Consider the following 19,929-nt stretch of genomic DNA (forward strand, 5'->3'; position numbering starts at 1 on the left):
CTGACAGATCTGGGTTAAAGCCGTCGGTTTTTTGCACGCCACGCCATTCCAGTTTAGCCCCAGTAATATGCAAATCAGCCTTGACCCTGCTCCCTAATGTTTTCAGGTCTTCTCAGAGTGTTTGAATAAAGAACGAACCAGATTCCAATATTTGATTTCACTTTGATGCAAGTGACAGTAAAGAATTTGAAGCTTGGGATTAAAACGCCAGGGCCCACGAGACAAGCCCCTCAGCTGTTATTATCTGTTAATTATTTGCAGATCTTGAAGCATGCAGTGAGTGACTCTTCACTTATGGAGTCTGGAAGTACGCGCACGGGCAGACAAAACAGGTCAGGTTTTAGCAACATCGACATTTCTTGTCAGCTCATCTGTCCTACCCCTCAATAACTAACCAAAACACACCAAGGACAGCTGGGTTGCATAGCAACTCCTCCCCAATTATTAATGTATACACTACACTCCTTTACACAACCAACTCAAAGGACTCCAAGCAACCATATATTGCTGCTGCTTGTACAACTTTAAGCGCAATGGGACTTTCTCTGTGGCCTGCATTGTGTCCCACCAAGTGCCTACAACCTCAAAGTCTTATTCTGTGCAGGCTGGATAAGGCAGGAAAGCATTTTTCTTTTTGTCAAATTAGTTAAGCTCCCACCTTTATCTATGAAAGAGAGGGCTACCAAATCATCCATTGGAGTAAAAGGGTCTCACAATTTTCACAAAAAATATCCTGGCAGACATTTCACAGTCATAAGCGGAACCTATTAATATTATTTCAGAAGGGTTAGATATCCTAAAGTACCACTTTGTGTTTCCTTAAGAGTTACTCAAAGTAGTAACTTGGGAGCCGCAAAATACACTGACTGTTAATAAGTCACAATAAAGATTTTCTTGTCTTGGTACAGGGTACTTGTGATTCACTCAACTTTGACGAGTCATTCTATCTAAACTAATCACCTCATATCCTCAATACTGATGCAATTAATCAATTAAACAAATTCAGGAATGACTATCTCGGGGGAAGACACTTGATCCAGGCCGAGTAGTTGGCCTTTTGCAGATTTTAAAATAGAGACTTCTGAGTTTTTGCTATCTCGGGGGAAAATCATTTTGAGGCCAATTTTAGCTGGCGATTTCCATCACACACTCTCCGATGTCTAGTTAAAAGTATGAAAGGATGTATTTAACTGGACAAGGCTGGCATCGCTGACTGTCCTCGTGTGGGTCTCCAGAAATTATATGAATAGTGACAAACATGCAGACTGGAAGTAAATGACAACTAGTCAACTAAAGTTTAATAAAGCCTAAGATTACTACATGGAAAATATAATTACATAACAAATTAATTGATTAGATGATGTCAAATTATTAGGTTTTTCTCTACAACTGTGCAAAATAAAGGGCAACAAAAAGTACACTAATTGTGTGTGTTGTGAGAAAGCAATGGAAAAACACCAATAGAGTAATGATTAAACTACAGACAAGAGAAAAAGAAGACACTTATGACTAGAAAAGAGGTACCGGGACTAGGATTAAGGGTCTCTTATAGCAGACATCCTTATTGGGGAATCTTATTTTAAAAGAGGTTAGCTATTAAAACCAATGTTATCAGTAGCATTTTGCGGTGTGTCAACTTTTGGTCATACCTTACATTTGCTGGGTTTTTCTGCATTTTTTAACAGTGTCAGTCTTCAACGAGAGAATGTCTTGTGAACTGCTTTTCACAATATCCCCTTTGAGTGGTTATGTGGCAATACTCACTTTAAGTCTTCAGCCAGTGGTGTAACAAAACATGAGGGGGCCCCCCTACAAAGTACAGGGAGGGGCCCCTTTTCGGACACACCTAGGAGCTCTCAGGCCAGGGCACTCTGCTGTGCTGAGGGGCCCTCCTGGAGCTTGGGATCCCCCACACTACGGGGGCCTTTGTTACCCCACTGTCTTCAGCATCAGGACACATACCCTTGCTTGTCAATTGTGTGCTTTACAAGGTTCAAATTAAGCAATTATTAGAACAATGGAATATTGGGTGCTCCATTGAAAACAAAGGAGTGCTCTGTGCTTCTATTGGCCAGTAGAAGCCCGGAGCATTAACATTTCAGTGTTTAACAAAGGTCTCATGGAGTCCTGGGTCAATTCCAACCCCCCTCAGGCCCCGTGAGGCCTTTGTTTCACAAATTAGAAGATTCTGCCTTCTGGGGGCGGAATGTTCTAATAGCCTTAGAGCCTGCCGTAGCGTACTCTACTGGCCATTAAAGGCCTGCTCCCTTGTTAAAGGCCCTGTTGCGGGTCTTTACTGGCCAGCAGAGCCCATTACGGTGGGCTCTAAGGTTATAGTAGACTGTAGACTCCGCATTGAAAATACTGGACATCCTCGGAGAAACCTACCTGCAGCAGAAAAAAATATATGACATTGAGCAAAGCAGAAGATGGTACTCTCAAAAACTGCACTGCAGTAAAAAGGACATTGGACATAGGCAGCATTGGAGGAAGATTTGAAGAACAAAAACGGTCCAAACAATGCTTTTCTCTAAGATGGAAGAAGTAGCACCAGCCAGAGAACCCTGTCCTGATAGTGACAGTACTCGTGTTGAAGCAAAATCTCAATGTCAGAACAACTGCTTTATTTAGCCGATGTTAAATGTTACTCAAGCAATGCCAGTACATTCTGAAGTTGAGTAATCTCTGGCCAAATTCTCATCAGAATGATATGAAAACTGGAAATGTAGGTGTTAGTTCAAATTAAGGTTTTGAGCCTGATCATAGTGTCATATGTGATCCTGGGACATACTACAGTGCTAAGCTCTACCTTGGCTTTGACACTAACGGCACTGTCAGACTACAAACACTGGACATAAACACCATACGAGAATGCAACCAGACACTGGAGATCTACAATTTTGAGGATCCTCTCCTATTTCCACAAAAGCAACACAGAGCCCCCAAATCAAAACCTGATTCAAAAAAATGAATGTGAACAGTTTCCACCATCCCTTCTCCCCCGGCTGATATCAATGCAAATTCTCTTGCATGCATTCTTGACCCAGACCTTTTTTTGAAAAACATATCAGCAAGAAAACAAATTTAACATGGTACCAGCTCTTGCTCCTTAAGAAAGTGAAACCGGTCTCGCCCCGTTCCAAGGGTAGCAAGGAAGATAGGGACTACTGGTCCCTAATCTTGGCCGTTAATGCAGGTTGCCCCCAGAATACAACATAACAGCATAATGCAGGGCTGGACTCAGTTGCATCTAATGGTGCAGTGTTACTCCCTTCTTCTCCGTAGCACCCTTCTCCTTCCCACGAGGGTAGAGTTTGTGTCTCTACAGTTCCCAACGCTATACGGAGTAGGCAAGAAATAGGCTTGGTGCAGACATCTTCAAGCAGCTACATTCATTAGCAGAGCTACTCCGTTCAATGTCATTTTTCAAACCTAGATTAAAAAGTCTTTATGATGGACTTGTCGGTCTTTGTCCATCCATTCAGGCTGAGCACCCGCGTTTACCTGTTCTTTGTTGCATTGCAGTTCAGGCTGTATGGCTGGCGCAGAAAGTGCTCCCAGCACTGGTCCTTTCTTTGCAAGAGCCGCATTGGCAGCCTTGTTTAGGTTAGGGATAGAGGAGCTGACTTGGTGGGCAAGTGTGTGGTCATCTCAATCTTCGTCAGTAGCTGCACTTGTGGCAGGATACAGACCAGTGCCTGTACAGAGAGGTTGCAGCCTCCTGGCCATGTTTCTTCACGATTATGTCTAAATAGCAGATGTGGCCACCAGGTCAATTCTGACTTTCTACTTCTGCAGCAATGCAGCTTTTGTTTTCTCCACCAGCAGAAGCAGTACCAATATGTTACACCTGCAGTGGGCTGCCAGACAGGAATCGTCGGTCGGGTACACCTGTGACATAGTTTACTTGGGAACTGCCCAGGCTGCCAGGAGACCCCTTCGCAACATGTGTCACTCCTGGCTCACTCTCATTGTTCATCAGCAGACTCTGGGTGCTCCACACACCTGGAACAGACTGGACATCCCCTGGACAGTCTCTCCTCCTGCAGAGCCAGTTACACTCCTTCCTTCTGTCAATAGTCATGGTTCTAGGCTCTATAGACAGACTTTCAGCTATTCAAACAAAAAAGTGCAGAACTCTGGAGGTGTTCTCTCGCCCCGGGAGACTTGCTGTCTGGCAAACACCAGCCCTGGCTAAAAAGCAGTTCATCAATTATCTATGGAGAACTCCCTTCCTTGATCAAGATGAACTTGAGACTGGAAGAAAATGGGCTGGTTTGAATCCCACCTTTATGCACTTATTCCAAACAGAGAATGTGCATCCGCTGTCTAAGGCTTCAGAACCAGTTTCAGATGGTTCTCTTTCAAAGGTGAATTTCAGGCTTCTCTCTGGGCACAGCCTTTGGGGAAAGTGATGCCTCACACAACTGGTTGCAAGGAGGCTTGCTCCAAGCTAGGGTACCCAATACATAGGCACAAAGAAGAGTGAGCTTTCTGCATCTGGCTGGCATCTTCCTGAAGCATAAAAAGTGACAAAAGGGCAGGCACTTCCTAGAAACGTCCTAACATTGAACAACAAAAACTGCAGTCATAATTCACACCCCCTATCCGCCACCAAATGGCAGTACTTCAGAAGAACTAATAAGCAGTCCTTTGCTAGCAAGGACTTTATGGAATTTCTAAAGGAAGCCCTGTCTCCATCCATCCATCTTACTTCAGTGTCTGGGTCACCACCCTCTAGCAACAGGAAAGCAGGAAATACATTAATACTGTTTGGGGAAGCCAATCTCACCATTTTTCTTGTCCCATGCTAAAGATGGGCATCCAAAACCAAGCCCACTGGCTTCAGTACTCAGACTCATACAAGTCATACTACCATATATTTGCTACAAAAGCACTGCACACACATGTATTCAACATACGCATGGGATGTTGGCACCAGGTCCTGGATTTCACAAAACAGCAGAACTTTAAATGAGAGGGGTCGATAGATCGCACTTTCACTAACAAAGATAAAAGGGTTTGTTATGCTACAAATTGACAACACATTACCACCACTGCTTTAAGTGATGTACGTCTGGCATGGAAAATAATCTACTACCTGCTATGAGGGCACAAATGGTGCAACACTCCAGGTCAAAGAATAGATTCTGAGTCATACACTGTCAGGGACAGGCTTGGCCTCCACGCTCACACAAGCAGTGGTGGCCGTCATGGTTCGCGGGTAAAGGACGGGTGCGGGCACACAAGGGGGGATATTGCGAGGGGGTGGGGCAAACAGTAAAAAAATAAATAATAATAATAAAAGAAACACTTACCCTGCCGCTCCGGTCCGCGTATCTGCTCCTACTCTCCAAGGCACAGGAAGCACATAAAAGGCTCCCATGACCAATCAAAACACTGCAATGCAGCGTTGTGATTGAGTGTCGAACCAGGACGCTCAAAACTAATCAGGGAATGGGGACCTGGGCTGGTTATCCATGCAGGCAGTAATGCAGCGTGCATGGAGAAAGGAGAAAGTGCGCGTGACTGGTTTGGGCGGCCCTAGAGGGCCAACCAAACAGTCACTGCGCACTTAGGAGTGGGCAAACCACTCCTCCCCTGCCTTGCTCCGAGAGGAGAGCAGCCCTGCCCACCCGCTGGCCTGCAAAGCAACAGGAAACATAAAATGATAATAACTCAAAGTTATTATCATTTTATTTTTCCTTTACAGTGCAGTGCTTAAAAGCAGTGGGGCGACGCTCTTCCGCCACAGCGGAGAAGCCGCGCCTGCACACAAGTCTAGCGTGACTTTGGGGCCAAAGTAAAAGCTGAGGATACCAGTTTTACATACACTGGGACACTCTGTTTATGATACAGAGTAACATTCCTGCCCAGACATATTCTTTACCTGAAAGCAACTGAATAATGACAGGTTCAAGCTCTAGTCCACTTCAATCTGGATGGCGGATACATCAGTAGTTAATCTAATTTGCAAACGAAATAAATAAACAAATAAATAATAAAATAAGCACAAGAGCCTACATTTCATCTGAACGGGGTGAGCTCACTTCTACCACTGGTGCTGCCCATTTCCACCTCTCAATGTTGGCTGCAATACCTGATCCGAGTTGTGAGCAAGTTTACCTTCCTGAAAAGAAATTTGGGGGATTCTCTATTCTATTTTTGAAAAAACGTCACAAAGTACGGAAATGCCTTATTTGTAGTAATGAACAGGCACGGTTAGAATTCATTAGGCCCTCAAACCCTGGTTAAGGGTCCTACTCCACCTGTTGCACTAATGAGAGCTACGCTCCTCGTTCTGTGTCTTCCTGCATTGCCATTCCAAGTGATGTACTGGTTATCTGTCTAAGGAAGGTTTGCATTACTGCTGTCTGTAAACAGTGATTCAGGTAAGTTAGCATTTCCTTAAAAAAAATGGAAGTGAATTTATAGATATTATATAAAACACGGCATAACCGATTCTTTATTTATGGTCACAGTGAGAGTTGTGGTAAGATGAGATGAGCCTTAGCAGAGGCAGTGCTGGTGTTGGGAGTTTGGTACATACAAGTGACTTTTGCAACCCTCATCTATTTGTTTTCATCATTGTCTTGAGTTTCTGAAAAATACAGGCTGTAACAGGTTGAGCAGGGTGTTAAAGGTCACTGGAGTTGTAAATAAACTGTGAGAAGCAGCACTACCACTGGTCCCCTAAATGAAGTGCTTGTGAGGCCCACCAGCACAAATTAAGTATGGGGTAGCACCCTGCTCCACAGCCAACCTCACACCACACAGCCGCACATCCTTATGCCCTCTCCGCCTCTGAAAAATGTATTGTACATGCTACAGCAAATCTCACTGAAGGTCAAAATATGTTTGACCGTAACAACCCATTCCTGATGGAATTGTGCTGGCTTTCACCTCCTTACTTGCAGCCGAAAAGTTAGCAAGTGTTGCCACATTATCCAGCCTGGATACTATAAACTGCAAAAAAGATTAAAAAAAAAATAGAATACATGTAGTTCCTCCCTACGCGCACTATACTTGGACCAACATGTCCAACATCAGATGCCCCAATCTCCTGCACTTCAGAAAGACCCTAAAGACTGACCTCTTGCAGGGACATTTTATCACACAAATATGTTTTGGCTCATCGAACGAGATGCCAAATAGGGCATTAGGACTCCCAATTTTGTCCAGGGATGAGATACCCCTCTAGTAAGTTTACACAATTTACGTTCTCATGCATAAACACAATACCAAAACACAATAAAACGCATTAACAACTGACAGATGTTCTGCAAACATAACCTTCGGTACCATAAATGGAATCAGACTGAATTGAAAAATGCGCTGTAGCTGCAGTCAGCTTTTTAGATATTCTTTTACAAGCGAAATCTATCGTTGAAATATATTCTGAGGTTTCTTCCTACAATTTTGTCAGAAAATAGCACGTGACATTACTCTGACACAATTATTCGTCCTTTTCACTGAAGTATACGCAAACCCAATACAAACTGTTTGGAAAACATGTTTCAGTCAAATAACAAGTGGAAAGAACGGGATTGTCTTGGGCTATATTAGACTCCACGTTAGTGATAGACAGAAAGTAATTCGCAAATTAGAAACGATTACATAAAGTTATCGTGCCAATCAGAAACTGAAAAAATATTCATTATCGACAGAGATTCAGCTGAATCCTTGCACCACTATTTAGTCCACAGCAGTCAAATCAAATAGCTGCTTCAAATGAAACAAAATAGAGGTCCAATTGTAAAGAATTCCCAGCTGAAATCTCACAAATGTTCCACGCACTTATTATTCCAGACAGAATAAACATGGAGCCGGCGCGCGGTTTTATGTAACATGCTGACACATTAATGCAGCGGAATACAGGAAATCAAGCGCTTAGCGGAGAGAGCCTCTGGAGCTGCGGGCTGGTGATGTGAAACCGTCAATGTCTAATGGGTCTTAGCGTGGCGTAAAGACGCATTACATTACGGCAGCTTTCAGGGCGCCGCGCGGAAAGACAAGTGTTGCTGAGGTAGCAGCCAGGGACGACATTTTCTATTCTGTCATTCCAAATGCAAGTCTCATCCGCGGCGCGGCGATACCATGTTTGTCAATGAGCATTTTAGGGCTAAGTGTGTTTTTTTCTAAATCTCAGCGAATGCTGGTAAACCTCGGTGTTGCAGGCAGAAGAACCAATACAAACCAAGGTCACTTTCGACAGACCACACATAAGGGTTGTGTTTTAGAGCAGCTGACTGCAAAATCTTAAGAAGAAGCTATCACATACAGAAAAGTGTATGGAACGGAGGCTTCCTGCCTCTTCGGAGCAAGTCTCTGGAAAGACTGTGTTTATTCGCTAAACAGATAGGTCATCTGGCGACGAGGCCATGTCAGCAGGAGGCTTCTGTAATGAGACGCTATTCGGACAGGAAGCTTCTTGCTTGTGACAGCTCCGTCTCCGTGACCCATGTTCAAAGTTACCCCGTGTGTTTACAAAAAAGAAGGAAAAAAATGGTCAAGAAATAGGAAACAGCTGCCGAGCCCTGGTCCCGGCAGCCAGGCCAGCTGACTAGATAGCAGCAACCAGATGGCACTGCTGGGATTGTCTCCTTCCGCAGCGAGGTGGCAATGGGATGGCACCGCGCCTTTCCGCCTGACTGACTCCAATCATGTCTTTCCCCAATGGCAGGCCCGGGCAATTACCAGCCTCGCAGGAGGCCCAGAGACAGGCCTCGCCCTGCAAACAAAATACAGCTTGCAGCTCAGACCAGCTGCCAAACCACACACATAGTGACGGGTTGAGAAAGGTCTGAAAATCTCCCAACTCCGCCGCTGCTCCGAGAGAAAAAAAAACAGAACTTTATCGGCAGAAAAGAACGGTTCCCGTAAAGCCCGACAATAGACGCAACTTAATCAAAATGATAATGACGTGTGCCAATCCGCGTTTACTTGAAATGGAGTGATTTTTTTTACGTGCAGACAAGTTTACAGAACTAAGATAAATGACATGAATGATTTCAATATATGCTCATACTTTTGAACCAAATGGTGAAGGTTAAAATCTTTCCTTTCAAGGGCCTCAATCAGCCACAAAGGAAAACAGTAATCACTGTCTTTTCAGCCAGCCCAAGCGCATTTGTCAGCCCTTTCTCCGTCAATGCAGCCAGAGCAATCAACCTGCCAGGCATTCAGAATGGAAAAACAATCTGAAAATACCGGGTATAATGCACCTGCCAGGGAAAATGGCCATTTCAAGAAAAGCTACTGATCTCAGTGACCCTGCTGAGGAGGCGGCGGTGCAAAGGGGAAAGAAGGCTTCAAAGAATTCGCCGTGATCTCCCTCTCTCGCACATTGACACTTCCTTACAAAGCATGCCAATTACGGCTTTTGTGCTACTTAAAAACGAAAGCTTTTCTGGGGCCAAATAATCTCGGGGAGAAACAGAAAGACGCTGCGCCTTGATGAATTTACATGCAGAAAGCAAGGGCCATTTATTAATTGGAAACAGGGCTGCCACTGTAGAGGCGCAGGGCGGCAGAGTGCCCGCTGAAATAAAAGTGCAGCTCGCACAGAATGACGATTTCAGAGTATTGTGCAGGGAACAGGCTGCATCTTTTAGGCCCTGCTAATATTTTCGGCTCTTGAAAAGGAGCCCACGCGTTACACACTACTACGGGCCTTTGTGCGCGTCATACAGAATGCTGGGACCTCCAGCACAAGTTGTGTGGACTGAGCTGATTGGGGTGAGCCGTGTCTGCGATTCCAACACCCACGGCTAATTTTGATGGCTCGGGGCACGGTGCAGATTACAATCAGCCCCTTGCTCAAGATGGCTCTCTCAGAGCTCCCTCGATCCGGCCATTACCCACTGATTTCCTGATTATAAGTTATCATTTGCAAAGAAATGAGCCCGGTGGTTCCTGTCACAATGCAGGGTCATCACTTAGTGCTAAGCGACCTCTTCATAGCCATCTTTACAGATTATAAAGCACCAGTGAGCAGTGAGCCAATCACCAGTGTTAGACGGGCTGGGCCTCACAGGGATATCTGCCCATGGCTACCGAGCTCTCATGTGCACAAGAGGGGGGACCTGCCCCTGATATATACATATGCTCTTAAATACGGCAAAAGCCATGGCCGGGATATTTTATACGTACATCCTCTGCTGAGCTCTCCAGCACCAGCACAGACACAGCAATGGATTCGTACTGGTATTGGCAGAAGCAGAGACACAGCAATGGATTAGTACTGGTATTGGCAGAGGCACTGCAATGGATCAATAATGGTATTGGCATAACTGGGCGCGCCAATCAAAGCTCGAGCCTCGATGGAGGCCGAATGTTTGGCTCTGGACCAGCCCTTGTGCCATGTCGACTAGTGAGCCCAAAGAGAGCTGAGAAAGGCAATAAAGGCACCGCCCCTCTCGCTCCAGAATGGACAAAAACTGTGAAAACACAGTGCGTTGTCATAAGATTTAAAAGTGAGCTCTTTTTTACCAGAAACTGGAGGTCACGCGTCTCCTTGAAATCTTGTTACTGGAGGCGCAAACTCTGTGGATGTCTAAGATCGTTTACATTTTTTTTTATTAATTAACGGCTCTTACTGAAGAGGTGAGCTCCTCCTAAAATCAGTCTGTAATTCACACGTCAGGTGAGTCAGCAGTAACACTAACATTACCAAAATAAAGACAGCATCTTGTGACTTTCCACTCACACACAAATATATATATATATATATATATATATATATATATATATATATATATATATATATCTGAATTAATTAGAAAAGTGCGGCTAATCACCCATGAGGGTAGCCAGGTGCGGAGTGTCTTGTTTTTTCAGATGCGTTCAGCTGAACAGCCAGGTCTTGAGTGTCTTCCGGAATGCCAGGGAGAGGTGGCGGTCCGGAGGTAGTGGGTGAGGCTGTTCCAGGATTTAGCCGCAAGGTAGGAGGAGCATCCTTCACTGTTCCTCCGGTCGATGAGTGTGTGCCCAAGGGAGAGGGAGGCAGAGCCCAGGTGTCTGGAGAGTTGGTGGAAGTTCAGATGGTGGTTGATATAGGCAGGTCCTTGGTTGTGCAGGGATTAGTAGGTGTGGCTCAGCATCTTCAATTGGCATCTCTTCTGTATGAGGAGCCAGTGGAGTTTCTTGAGGTGAGGGGTTATGTGGGTCAGTTTGGGGAGGTAGAGGATGAGTCTGGACGTTGAGCTCTGTATGGTCTGCAGTCTCTCCAGGAGGTGAGTGGTGATTTCTGAGTAGAGAGTGTTGCCATAGACCACATGGCCGATGACTAGGGCTTGAGTGACTGTTCGTATGATGTTGATGGGAAGCCATTTGAAGATTTTCCGGACCATGTGAAGAGTTAGGAAGCAGGCAGATGAGGCAGCATTGATCTGGGTTTTCATGGTGAGTTTGCAGTCCAGGATAATGCAGAGGTTACAAGCATGGTCTGTCGGTGTAAGGGTCCTAGTTCTGAGGGCCACAATAAGTCGTTACACAGGGAGGTGTTTCCCGAAGATTAGCACTTCCTTTTTGTCTGTGCTCAGTTGCAGGTAGTTGTTTTTCATTCAGTTGGCGGCACTCTTCATACACCTGCGGAAGCTGGAACTCGTGGTGGTGTCTTCTGAGAGAGAGAGGATGAGCTGGGTGTTGTCTGCATAGGATATTAGGATTTATATATATATATATATATATATATATATATATATATATATATATATATATATATATATATATACACACACACACACACACACACATATATATATATATATATATCTACACAAACACACACAAAGGAGGAGCTAGACATAGGTCTTCATACAATTAAAAAACTGAAAAAAACACAGAAATATACCCGTGATACGTAACTGACAAGTATAACTTGCACTGCTGTAGATTACAGATGTCATCAGTAATGTAATATGTGGGGTCATAAGAAGTACATCATAGCAGTGTAAGTTAAACTTATGTCAATTACGTATAGCTGGTGAATTTCAGCGGGCTTTGTTTTTATTTTTAAACACTAGTTTTTATATATTAGAAGACCTATGTGCAACTCCAATTTTTTTATATGAGAAGACCTACGTGTAACTCCAATAAAATTCCTAACTTTTTTTTATATAGGTTAAAATCTTACTACATAACTTAAGCATAATTCAACTTTAACCTTAGTTTTTTTCAGTTAGTTTTGATATTTTTCTTTTTTAATGTAAAGTATGATCTTATTATGATATGTCTGTGGCAAACCCTGTGCTGCGCACCGCTTTCCACCTTGAGTGCCGAGGGGTGGCGGTGGGATATGGCTGCAGGTCCTGGCCTGGTCTTCCTGGTACCAACCTTCTAGGGGCGGGCAACCCTCTCCCCCCTGCCGTGCAATGTCTATCAGTCTATGGCTATACACAGCAGTAGGGAGTCGACACCTCCACAAGCCAACCACCATAGATTCCCACCGTACATTTTCTTTTTATTTACTTTTCTGTCCTACAGGAGCTCGCAGTTCTACACTCAGGGGCGGAATGGGGGAGGGGTCTGTGCTGACTCCTGCGTGACTGGGACAAACCGAAAACTTTTTTTCGTTTTGGTTCCAGGAGGGGGGGTCCCTAGACTAGGTGGTCATGGTATCCCTGGACTACCACATTTAAAGTTTTTTTTTTTTATTGCTTTTCAGAACGGTGGGACGGAGTACCTGACCCCTCTTTCTTTAAGGTGCAGCCATCAAATCACATCAATCAGTCCAGTTGGACCAGCCAATTAGAATTCTTTTTGTTGTTGTTTGTTATTTTTTTTCCAGCTGGACTCCTGCAACAACAGATATTGCTATTGTTTTAAACCTTAATTTCACTAAAACAGCTGAACAGATTTACACCAAATCCCAAAAACCGTGCAATCTAGTTTTCTGCCAAATTTGGTGTAATTCTGTTAAGCCGTTTTTTTTAATGTATAGCTGTCCTATGGAAATTGCATGGGAGAAAAGCGTTTTAGGTATTGGCGACCAGCACGGATAGGGGGTGGAGGAGCGGGAGGGAGGTAAAGAAAAAGAAAATTAAACTTCTCCATCATCCCTCCGCTCCGGCCGGAACAGGAAGCACACCCAGACTCCCCAAAACCAATCACATCGCTGCAATGCAGCGTTATGATTGGTCCGAGCGCCATGGTTCGGTGCTCAGACAGGGACTAGGGGCCTGGGCATGTTCTCCACTCAAGCTGTAATGCAGCCTGGGTGGTAAAAATGCAAAGTGCGTATGACTGTTTGGCCGGCCGGAGACGGCTGACCAAACATTTATGCGCACTAACAGAGTAACCACCACTTCTCCCCTTGCTCCCCTGTCAGCAGAGCAGCCTTGCCCCACCCTGCCTGCAGAGCTGACACAGCAGGAACATATTAAATGATAACAACATTGAGTTATTATCATTTTATTGTTCCTTTATTTACTCTGCTTACAAGCAGTAGGGTGACGCTACTCCACCTTGGTGGAGGAATTGCCACTGGTTTCGGGACACCCTGCCAACCCCCCTTTTTCTCAGCACCTGCTTGATGGATCACCGCAGTACTTTCCAACCTTTGTTTTTTGGAATGTTCGGTGAAGATTTATCAAAGGGTGTTGTTGGACAGGCCACATGAAGGGCTCGCTCCCTCCCCGCAGGACAGGGCCCGGGCCACCGTCAGCACCATTGCCCGGCCCAGCCGCCATCTTGGACACGGCACCACGCGGCCGCGCGGCCTCAGCCCGACCCCAACCCTGGGCCTGGCCCCGACATCCCGGCACCACCCTCCACCCAGGAGGTGAACGGCCCACTTGGCAGGTCAATGGGAGTACGAAGTGTCGATGGCTCTCCCCCGCCAGGTGCCGAGCACCCCCAGCCTCCTCGGGCGCTGGCTCCGCCCCCCTGCTGGGTGTCTGGACTCCCTCATCCCGGACCTCCCGACCTCCAAGAGCGAGGGTCCGGACATCAAAGGGCGCCAGACCTATAACTGGGGCAGCCCCAGGACAGGAAGGCAGTTGTATCCTGGAGTCGAGAGACACCGCGACGAACTCATCCTTGACGGACTGTTGGCGCTGCCACAGCCCTGCCTTGTGAACTATCGTCCTGCCTGCTGGCGCTGCCGCGGCCCTCTGTAACCTTCATCCTCGTGGGACCTGCTGGCGCTGCCGCGGCCCGTTGTAACCTTCATCCTTGTTGGGACCTGCTGGCGCTGCCGCGGCCCGTTGCAACCTGCATCCTCGTGGGACCTGCTGGCGCTGCCGCGGCCCGTTGTAACCTCCATCCTCGTGGGACCTGCTGGCGCTGCCGCGGCCCGTTGCAACCTGCATCCTCGTGGGACCTGCTGGCGCTGCCGTGGCCCGTTGTAACCTCCATCCTCGTGGGACCTGCTGGCGCTGCCGCGACCCGTTGTAACCTTCATCCTCGTTGGGACCTGCTGGCGCTGCCGCGGCCCGTTGCCACCTACGACCTCTTCGGGACCTGCCGGCGCTGCCGCGGTCTGACCCATCCGAACACCGAGCTCGAGGATTGTGAGCTATCACCGTTACACACCCGTACCCGTGGGTACCAAGACTGTCCCGCTACCCCCTTCCCTTACTAGAGACTAGAATTGAGAGGATCATCGTGTCCTGATCGCCTTGTATCGTACCACACTACTACCCGAAGTGCCTATAAAAGGTGTTACCCTAATCTTTGTGTGGTGTCCATCTGTGGGGGGGAAGTTACCTGTCTGTGCGATCACTGTGCTCGGCCGGCCCTCCCGGTCCCCGTCTAACAGGTGTTAAAGCTATAAGTAAATCATAAAAACTCTCCTCCTATTGACACTCTAACTCGTACAACTAAACAGTGACTACCGCCACTATGTAATATATATATATATATATATATATATATATATGTGCACATACATATATCTATAGGCACATACATATATATTTAAAAAGTGTTTCCAAGCAATTTTAAGAAGTATATGTCAGAGTAGTCTGCACCTCCTTTGAAGTGCAAACATGCATGAGAATACAAAGTTAAGTGTAGTGGAAGCAAGAGGTGACATTTTATGTTAGTGTTGGCTCTTCTGGCTTCACGAACAGCCCGATTTTAGGAGAGACTCAACATCTCAACAAACAGTTAAATAATTAGGAAAGTGTGGTACCCGCACAGAGTTTACTTCTCGAGTAACTGCTCTTCAGGGAGACGCATGCCATGTGCAGCATGGCTTCAGACAGACATAAACCATTTCTCTGCTGTGTGATCTTCCGTTTCTTGGAAACATTACACACAGAGAAGCACACTATCAACTCTTATTGCTGTGTGTGTATAATTCATGAAATAACTGAACACAAAGCACTGACCTTTGATATTAAACAGAATACGGTAGGATGTGACCCTACAATGGATCAACTGCACAAATGTGCAGCCTGAAATCCCGGAATCCCTGTCTGACCAAATTGTGTGACCCAAAGAAAATTGCATCACTTCACTATGTATCATTTTTGTAAAAAAACAAAAACAAAAAAAATGTTTCCTGCAATAATCCAGTTCAAGGGCTGCACTATGCAAAACCTCACTTTTATATGGTTAATAAATGTCACTCACTGCATTGATACAACTGAATGTACTTAAGTGAGACGTCAAAAAAAGCATATTTTTTCATTTTAAAGAGACCTCTTTTGTCAAGACATTTATTGCCAGGTTTACAAATGGAATCTTTTGAAGGTTCGGCTTTTACTTTGCCCGGGTCTTCGCAGGGGTTTCGGTGGGATGAAAAAACTGGGTCTCTCGAAGGGACGTGGTCAATCTAATTAAGGGCGTGGCTTAAAACACAAGCTAAAAATCTGTGCTTGGCTTAGTGTGCCGCCGACTGATATTTTGCTGCTTCTCAAGTTCTGTCATTGCAGCCAGATACATAATACAATACGTAACCCTACAACTACAACAAGTCAGGACTATTGGCTTGATTAATGTCTGTTAGTTGCATAAGATAAATAAGCAACAGCTATGGCTTTGTTGCATATAACATTGAAAATTATTAATTTCTGAAATAATGAGACTGTGAAAGAACTATAACGAGTATCTAAAGTTAAATCAAAGGCAGTGAACAGTGGTACTGCTGCGTGTTAAGATTTGTTTTTACGCTTATAGTGAAGTCCTAATAGAGACCCATTTCAGCACCTGCAGGACTCAGCCCTCTTAATGCCCTGGCTCTCCTTTTAAATTTGCTGGCTCGGCCACCTCTAGTATTGAAAATAAAAGTGTAGAGAAGAGTTTTTGATGCAATGTCAGCGCTAACTTTCACATTTCAGATCCACTGTGCCATTTCCCTCTGCACTCAAGCCCATGAAGAAAGCAATAGTTGATAAGCTTCCAAGGTCAGAATACCCTTCAATATCTGCTACTGTCAGGTTTTTAACCAAGCCATCAAACAAATGTAGACTGTGCTGCTAACACTTCTCGACAATACGCTGGAAGGCTCCAACGTAGGACAGATGCCCTAAAAAATCTTCTTAGCTGATTTAATATTTTGGTGGAGTGAAGCAGATTTATAACGCAAGCCTCAGTTGAGACCAGGAAGTTGCCTGAATTTCACATTTCCATCCAAAGGGATTTTCGGGATGTCTGTCCTGTAATCTTCAGTAAATACACACAACTCTCATAAGCCATCACCATGGGTCTGGATATTTATTCTTATCCAGATAGAATACCTTTACAGCGGAATCCATAGGTGATGAGATTTAGACTAACTTGACAACCAAAGGCCAGGTACAAAAGGAGAATGGCTGTTGCAAAGCTGGGTTCAGTTTAACTATTTTAGCTCCAGGGTGTTTGTACACCCCTCAACAGTTGGCACAGCCACTATACAAACATGCTTATGACATTTTCGGTACAACTGCATTCCTGCTCAAAAAATGTAATCAACAGTAATGAATTACTTTTGAGACGGCAAACTTTCCATTCAGTCAATCAATCAATCATGCCATTTGTATAGCGCACTACTCACCCGGGAGGGTCTCAAGGCGCTTGGGGGGGAGGGGTATGCTACTGCTCGAACAGCCAGGTCTTGAGTTGTTTCCTGAAGGCGAGATGGTCCTGGGTCAGCCGAAGGTGGATGGGGAGGGAGTTCCAAGTCTTGGCAGCCAGGTAAGAGAAGGATCTTCCTCCGGCGGTGGCTCTTCGGATGCGTGGTACGGCTGCGAGGGCGAGGCTGGTGGACCGTAGCTGGCGGGTGGGCGTGTAGAAGGTCAGGCGGTCGTTGAGGTACTTGGGGCCCAGGTCGTGGAGAGACTTGTGTGCGTGGGTGAGGAGTCGGAACGTGATCCTCTTGTCGACGGGGAGCCAGTGCAGGTTCCTCAGGTGGCTGGAGATGTGGCTGCGTCGGGGGCATCCAGGATGAGTCGGGCGGAGGCGTTCTGGATGCGCTGGAGTCTTTTCTGTAGCTTGGCTGTGGTTCCGGCGTAGAGGGCGTTTCCGTAGTCCAGTCGGCTGGTGACGAGTGCCTGGGTGACAGTCTTCCTGGTCTCGGTCGGGATCCAGCGGAAGATCTTGCGAAGCATACGCAGGGTGTTGAAGCACGATGTGGAGACGGCGTTGACTTGTCTGGTCATCGAGAGGGAGGGGTCCAGGATGAAGCCCAGGTTGCGTGCGTGGTCGGTTGGCTTGGGTGCTGTGCCCAGGGCTGGGGGCCACCAGGAGTCGTCCCAGCCGGAGGGCGAAGATCCCAGGATGAGGACTTCTGTCTTGTCCGAGTTCAGTTTCAGGCGGCTGTCCTTCATCCACTCGGCGACGTCTTTCATCCCTTCGTGTAGGTAGGTTCTGGCGTTGTCGGGGTCTCTGGTGAGGATCAGCTGGGTGTCGTCGGCGTAAGAGATGATGTTGAGGTTGTGCTGGCGTGCGATGGCTGCAAGAGGTTTCATGTAGATGTTGAAGAGGGTGGGGCTGAGTGAAGATCCTTGCGGGACACCGCAGATGACTTCGGTGGCCTCGGAGCGAAACGGGGGGAGGCGGACTCTTTGTGTTCTTCCGGCGAGGAACGAGATGATCCACTCCAGTGCCTTCTCTTGGATACCGATGTTGCCGAGGCGCTGGACTAGGGTGCGGTGGCAGACCGTGTCGAACGCAGCGGAGAGGTCCAGGAGGATGAGGGCCACTGTTTCCCCCTTGTCGAGCAGGGTCCGGATGTCGTCGGTGGCTGCGATGAGGGCGGTCTCGGTGCTGTGGTTGGCTCTGAAGCCGGACTGCGAGGGGTCGAGGGATCCGTTCGTCTCGAGGAAGGCGGTCAGCTGTCTGTTGACGATCTTCTCGATGACTTTAGCAGGAAAAGGGAGGAGCGAGATGGGGCGGAAGTTTTTGAGATCGGTGGGGTCCGCTGTAGGTTTCTTCAGGAGGGCGCTGATCTCGGCGTGCTTCCAGCTCTCCGGGAAGGTGGCGGTGTTGAAGGAGGCGTTGATGATGTTCCGGAGTTGGGGTGCGATGGTGGAGTCGGCCTTGTTGAAGACGTGGTGTGGGCAGGGGTCGGTCGGTGATCCGGAGTGGATGGTGTTCATCGTGCGGGCTGTGTCTTCGGTGGTCACCGTGGTCCAGGTGTGAAGGGTGGCGGTGGGGGGCGTTGGTTCGACGGTTGGGTGCGTGGGTGGGGCGCCGAAGCTGTTGTGGATGTCGGCGATCTTGCGGTGGAAGAACGAGGCGAGGGAGTCGCAGAGGTCTTGTGACGGAGTGATGTCGTTGGTGCCGGTGCTGGGGTTGGAGAACTCCTTGACGATAGTGAAGAGCTCTTTGCTCTCGTGGGCGTTGTTGTCCAGTCGTTCCTTCAGGGATTTCTTCTTGGTGGTGCGGATGAGCTGGTGGTGCTTGCGGGTAGCATGTTTGAGGGCGGTCATGTTGTCGGTGGTCCGGTCGAGGAGCCAGGCTTTCTCGAGGGTGCGGCAGGTCTTCTTGGAGTCCTTGAGGTCGTCGGTGAACCAGGATGCCTTCTTGCTTCTGGGTCTGCTGGGAGGGTTCTTTAGTGGCGCGAGGTCGTCGGCGCAGTCGGTCAGCCACTGTGTGAAGTTGCGGGCTGCTTCGTTGGGGTCCGTTGTGTTGGCGGGTAGGCTCTGGCTGAGGGAGGTGGTGAGCTGGTCTGCGGTGATCTTGCTCCAATTCCTGTGAGGTACCTGTTGCGGGTGGTGGTGGGTCGTGGATCTTTTGAAGCTGAAGTGGACGCAGCTGTGGTCGGTCCAGTGGAGTCCGGTGGCGTGGCTGAAGGTGATGTACTTGCTGGAAGAGAAGACGGGATCAAGCGTGTGGCCGGCGTAGGGTGGGGGTGTTGACCAGTTGCTTGAGTCCGAGGTTGGCGAGGTTTTCCAGCAGGGCGGTGGTGTTGCGGTCCTTGTTGTTCTCCAGGTGGAAGTTGAGGTCCCCGAGGAGGATGTAGTCAGTGGAGGGGAGGGCGTGCGGGCTGATTAAGTCTGTGATGTCTTCGCTGAATTGTGTGCGTGGTCCCGGGGGTCTGTAGACGAGGGTGCCTCTGAGGGTCGTCTTAGGGTCGGTGTGAATCGGCAAAGGAGTCGTTGGCGTCGGTCGTGATGCGGATGGTGTTCCTGTGGACGATGGCGATGCCACCTCCGGTCTGGTTGATGCGGTCCCTCCTGATGATCTTGTACCCGTCCGGGATGGCGATGTTGGGTGCAGAGGAGGCGTTCATCCAGGTTTCCGTGAGGAAGGCGACGTCCGGTGATGTAGCGTCGAGGAGGTTCCAGAGTTCCACGGCGTGTCTGTGGACGGAGCGGGTGTTGATCAGGATGCACTTGAGGTGGTTGCTGCTGGTGTTTGTCTTGGCGGGTGCGGGGCAGGTTCGGAGGCAGGTGAACTTGCAGGTGCAGCAGGTGAAGGGTCCGTGGGTGGCTCGGCAGCAGGCGTGGGTCCGGCCGGCATTGAGTGCGTTGAGAGTGGCAGCGTCGTAGGTCAGTCGAG

The 19,929-nt window shown here is 47.6% G+C and overlaps 1 protein-coding gene across 4 annotated transcripts in view; it reads right to left on the minus strand.

The window, feature by feature from the left end:
• DYNC1I2 (dynein cytoplasmic 1 intermediate chain 2) overlaps positions 1-19,929 on the minus strand; it is a 459,267-nt gene that overhangs the window by 148,600 nt on the left and 290,738 nt on the right. The window lies entirely within an intron of this gene.

Source organism: Lissotriton helveticus, chromosome 3_1, assembly GCF_964261635.1.
Source record: "Lissotriton helveticus chromosome 3_1, aLisHel1.1, whole genome shotgun sequence".
Lineage (NCBI taxonomy): Eukaryota > Metazoa > Chordata > Amphibia > Caudata > Salamandridae > Lissotriton > Lissotriton helveticus.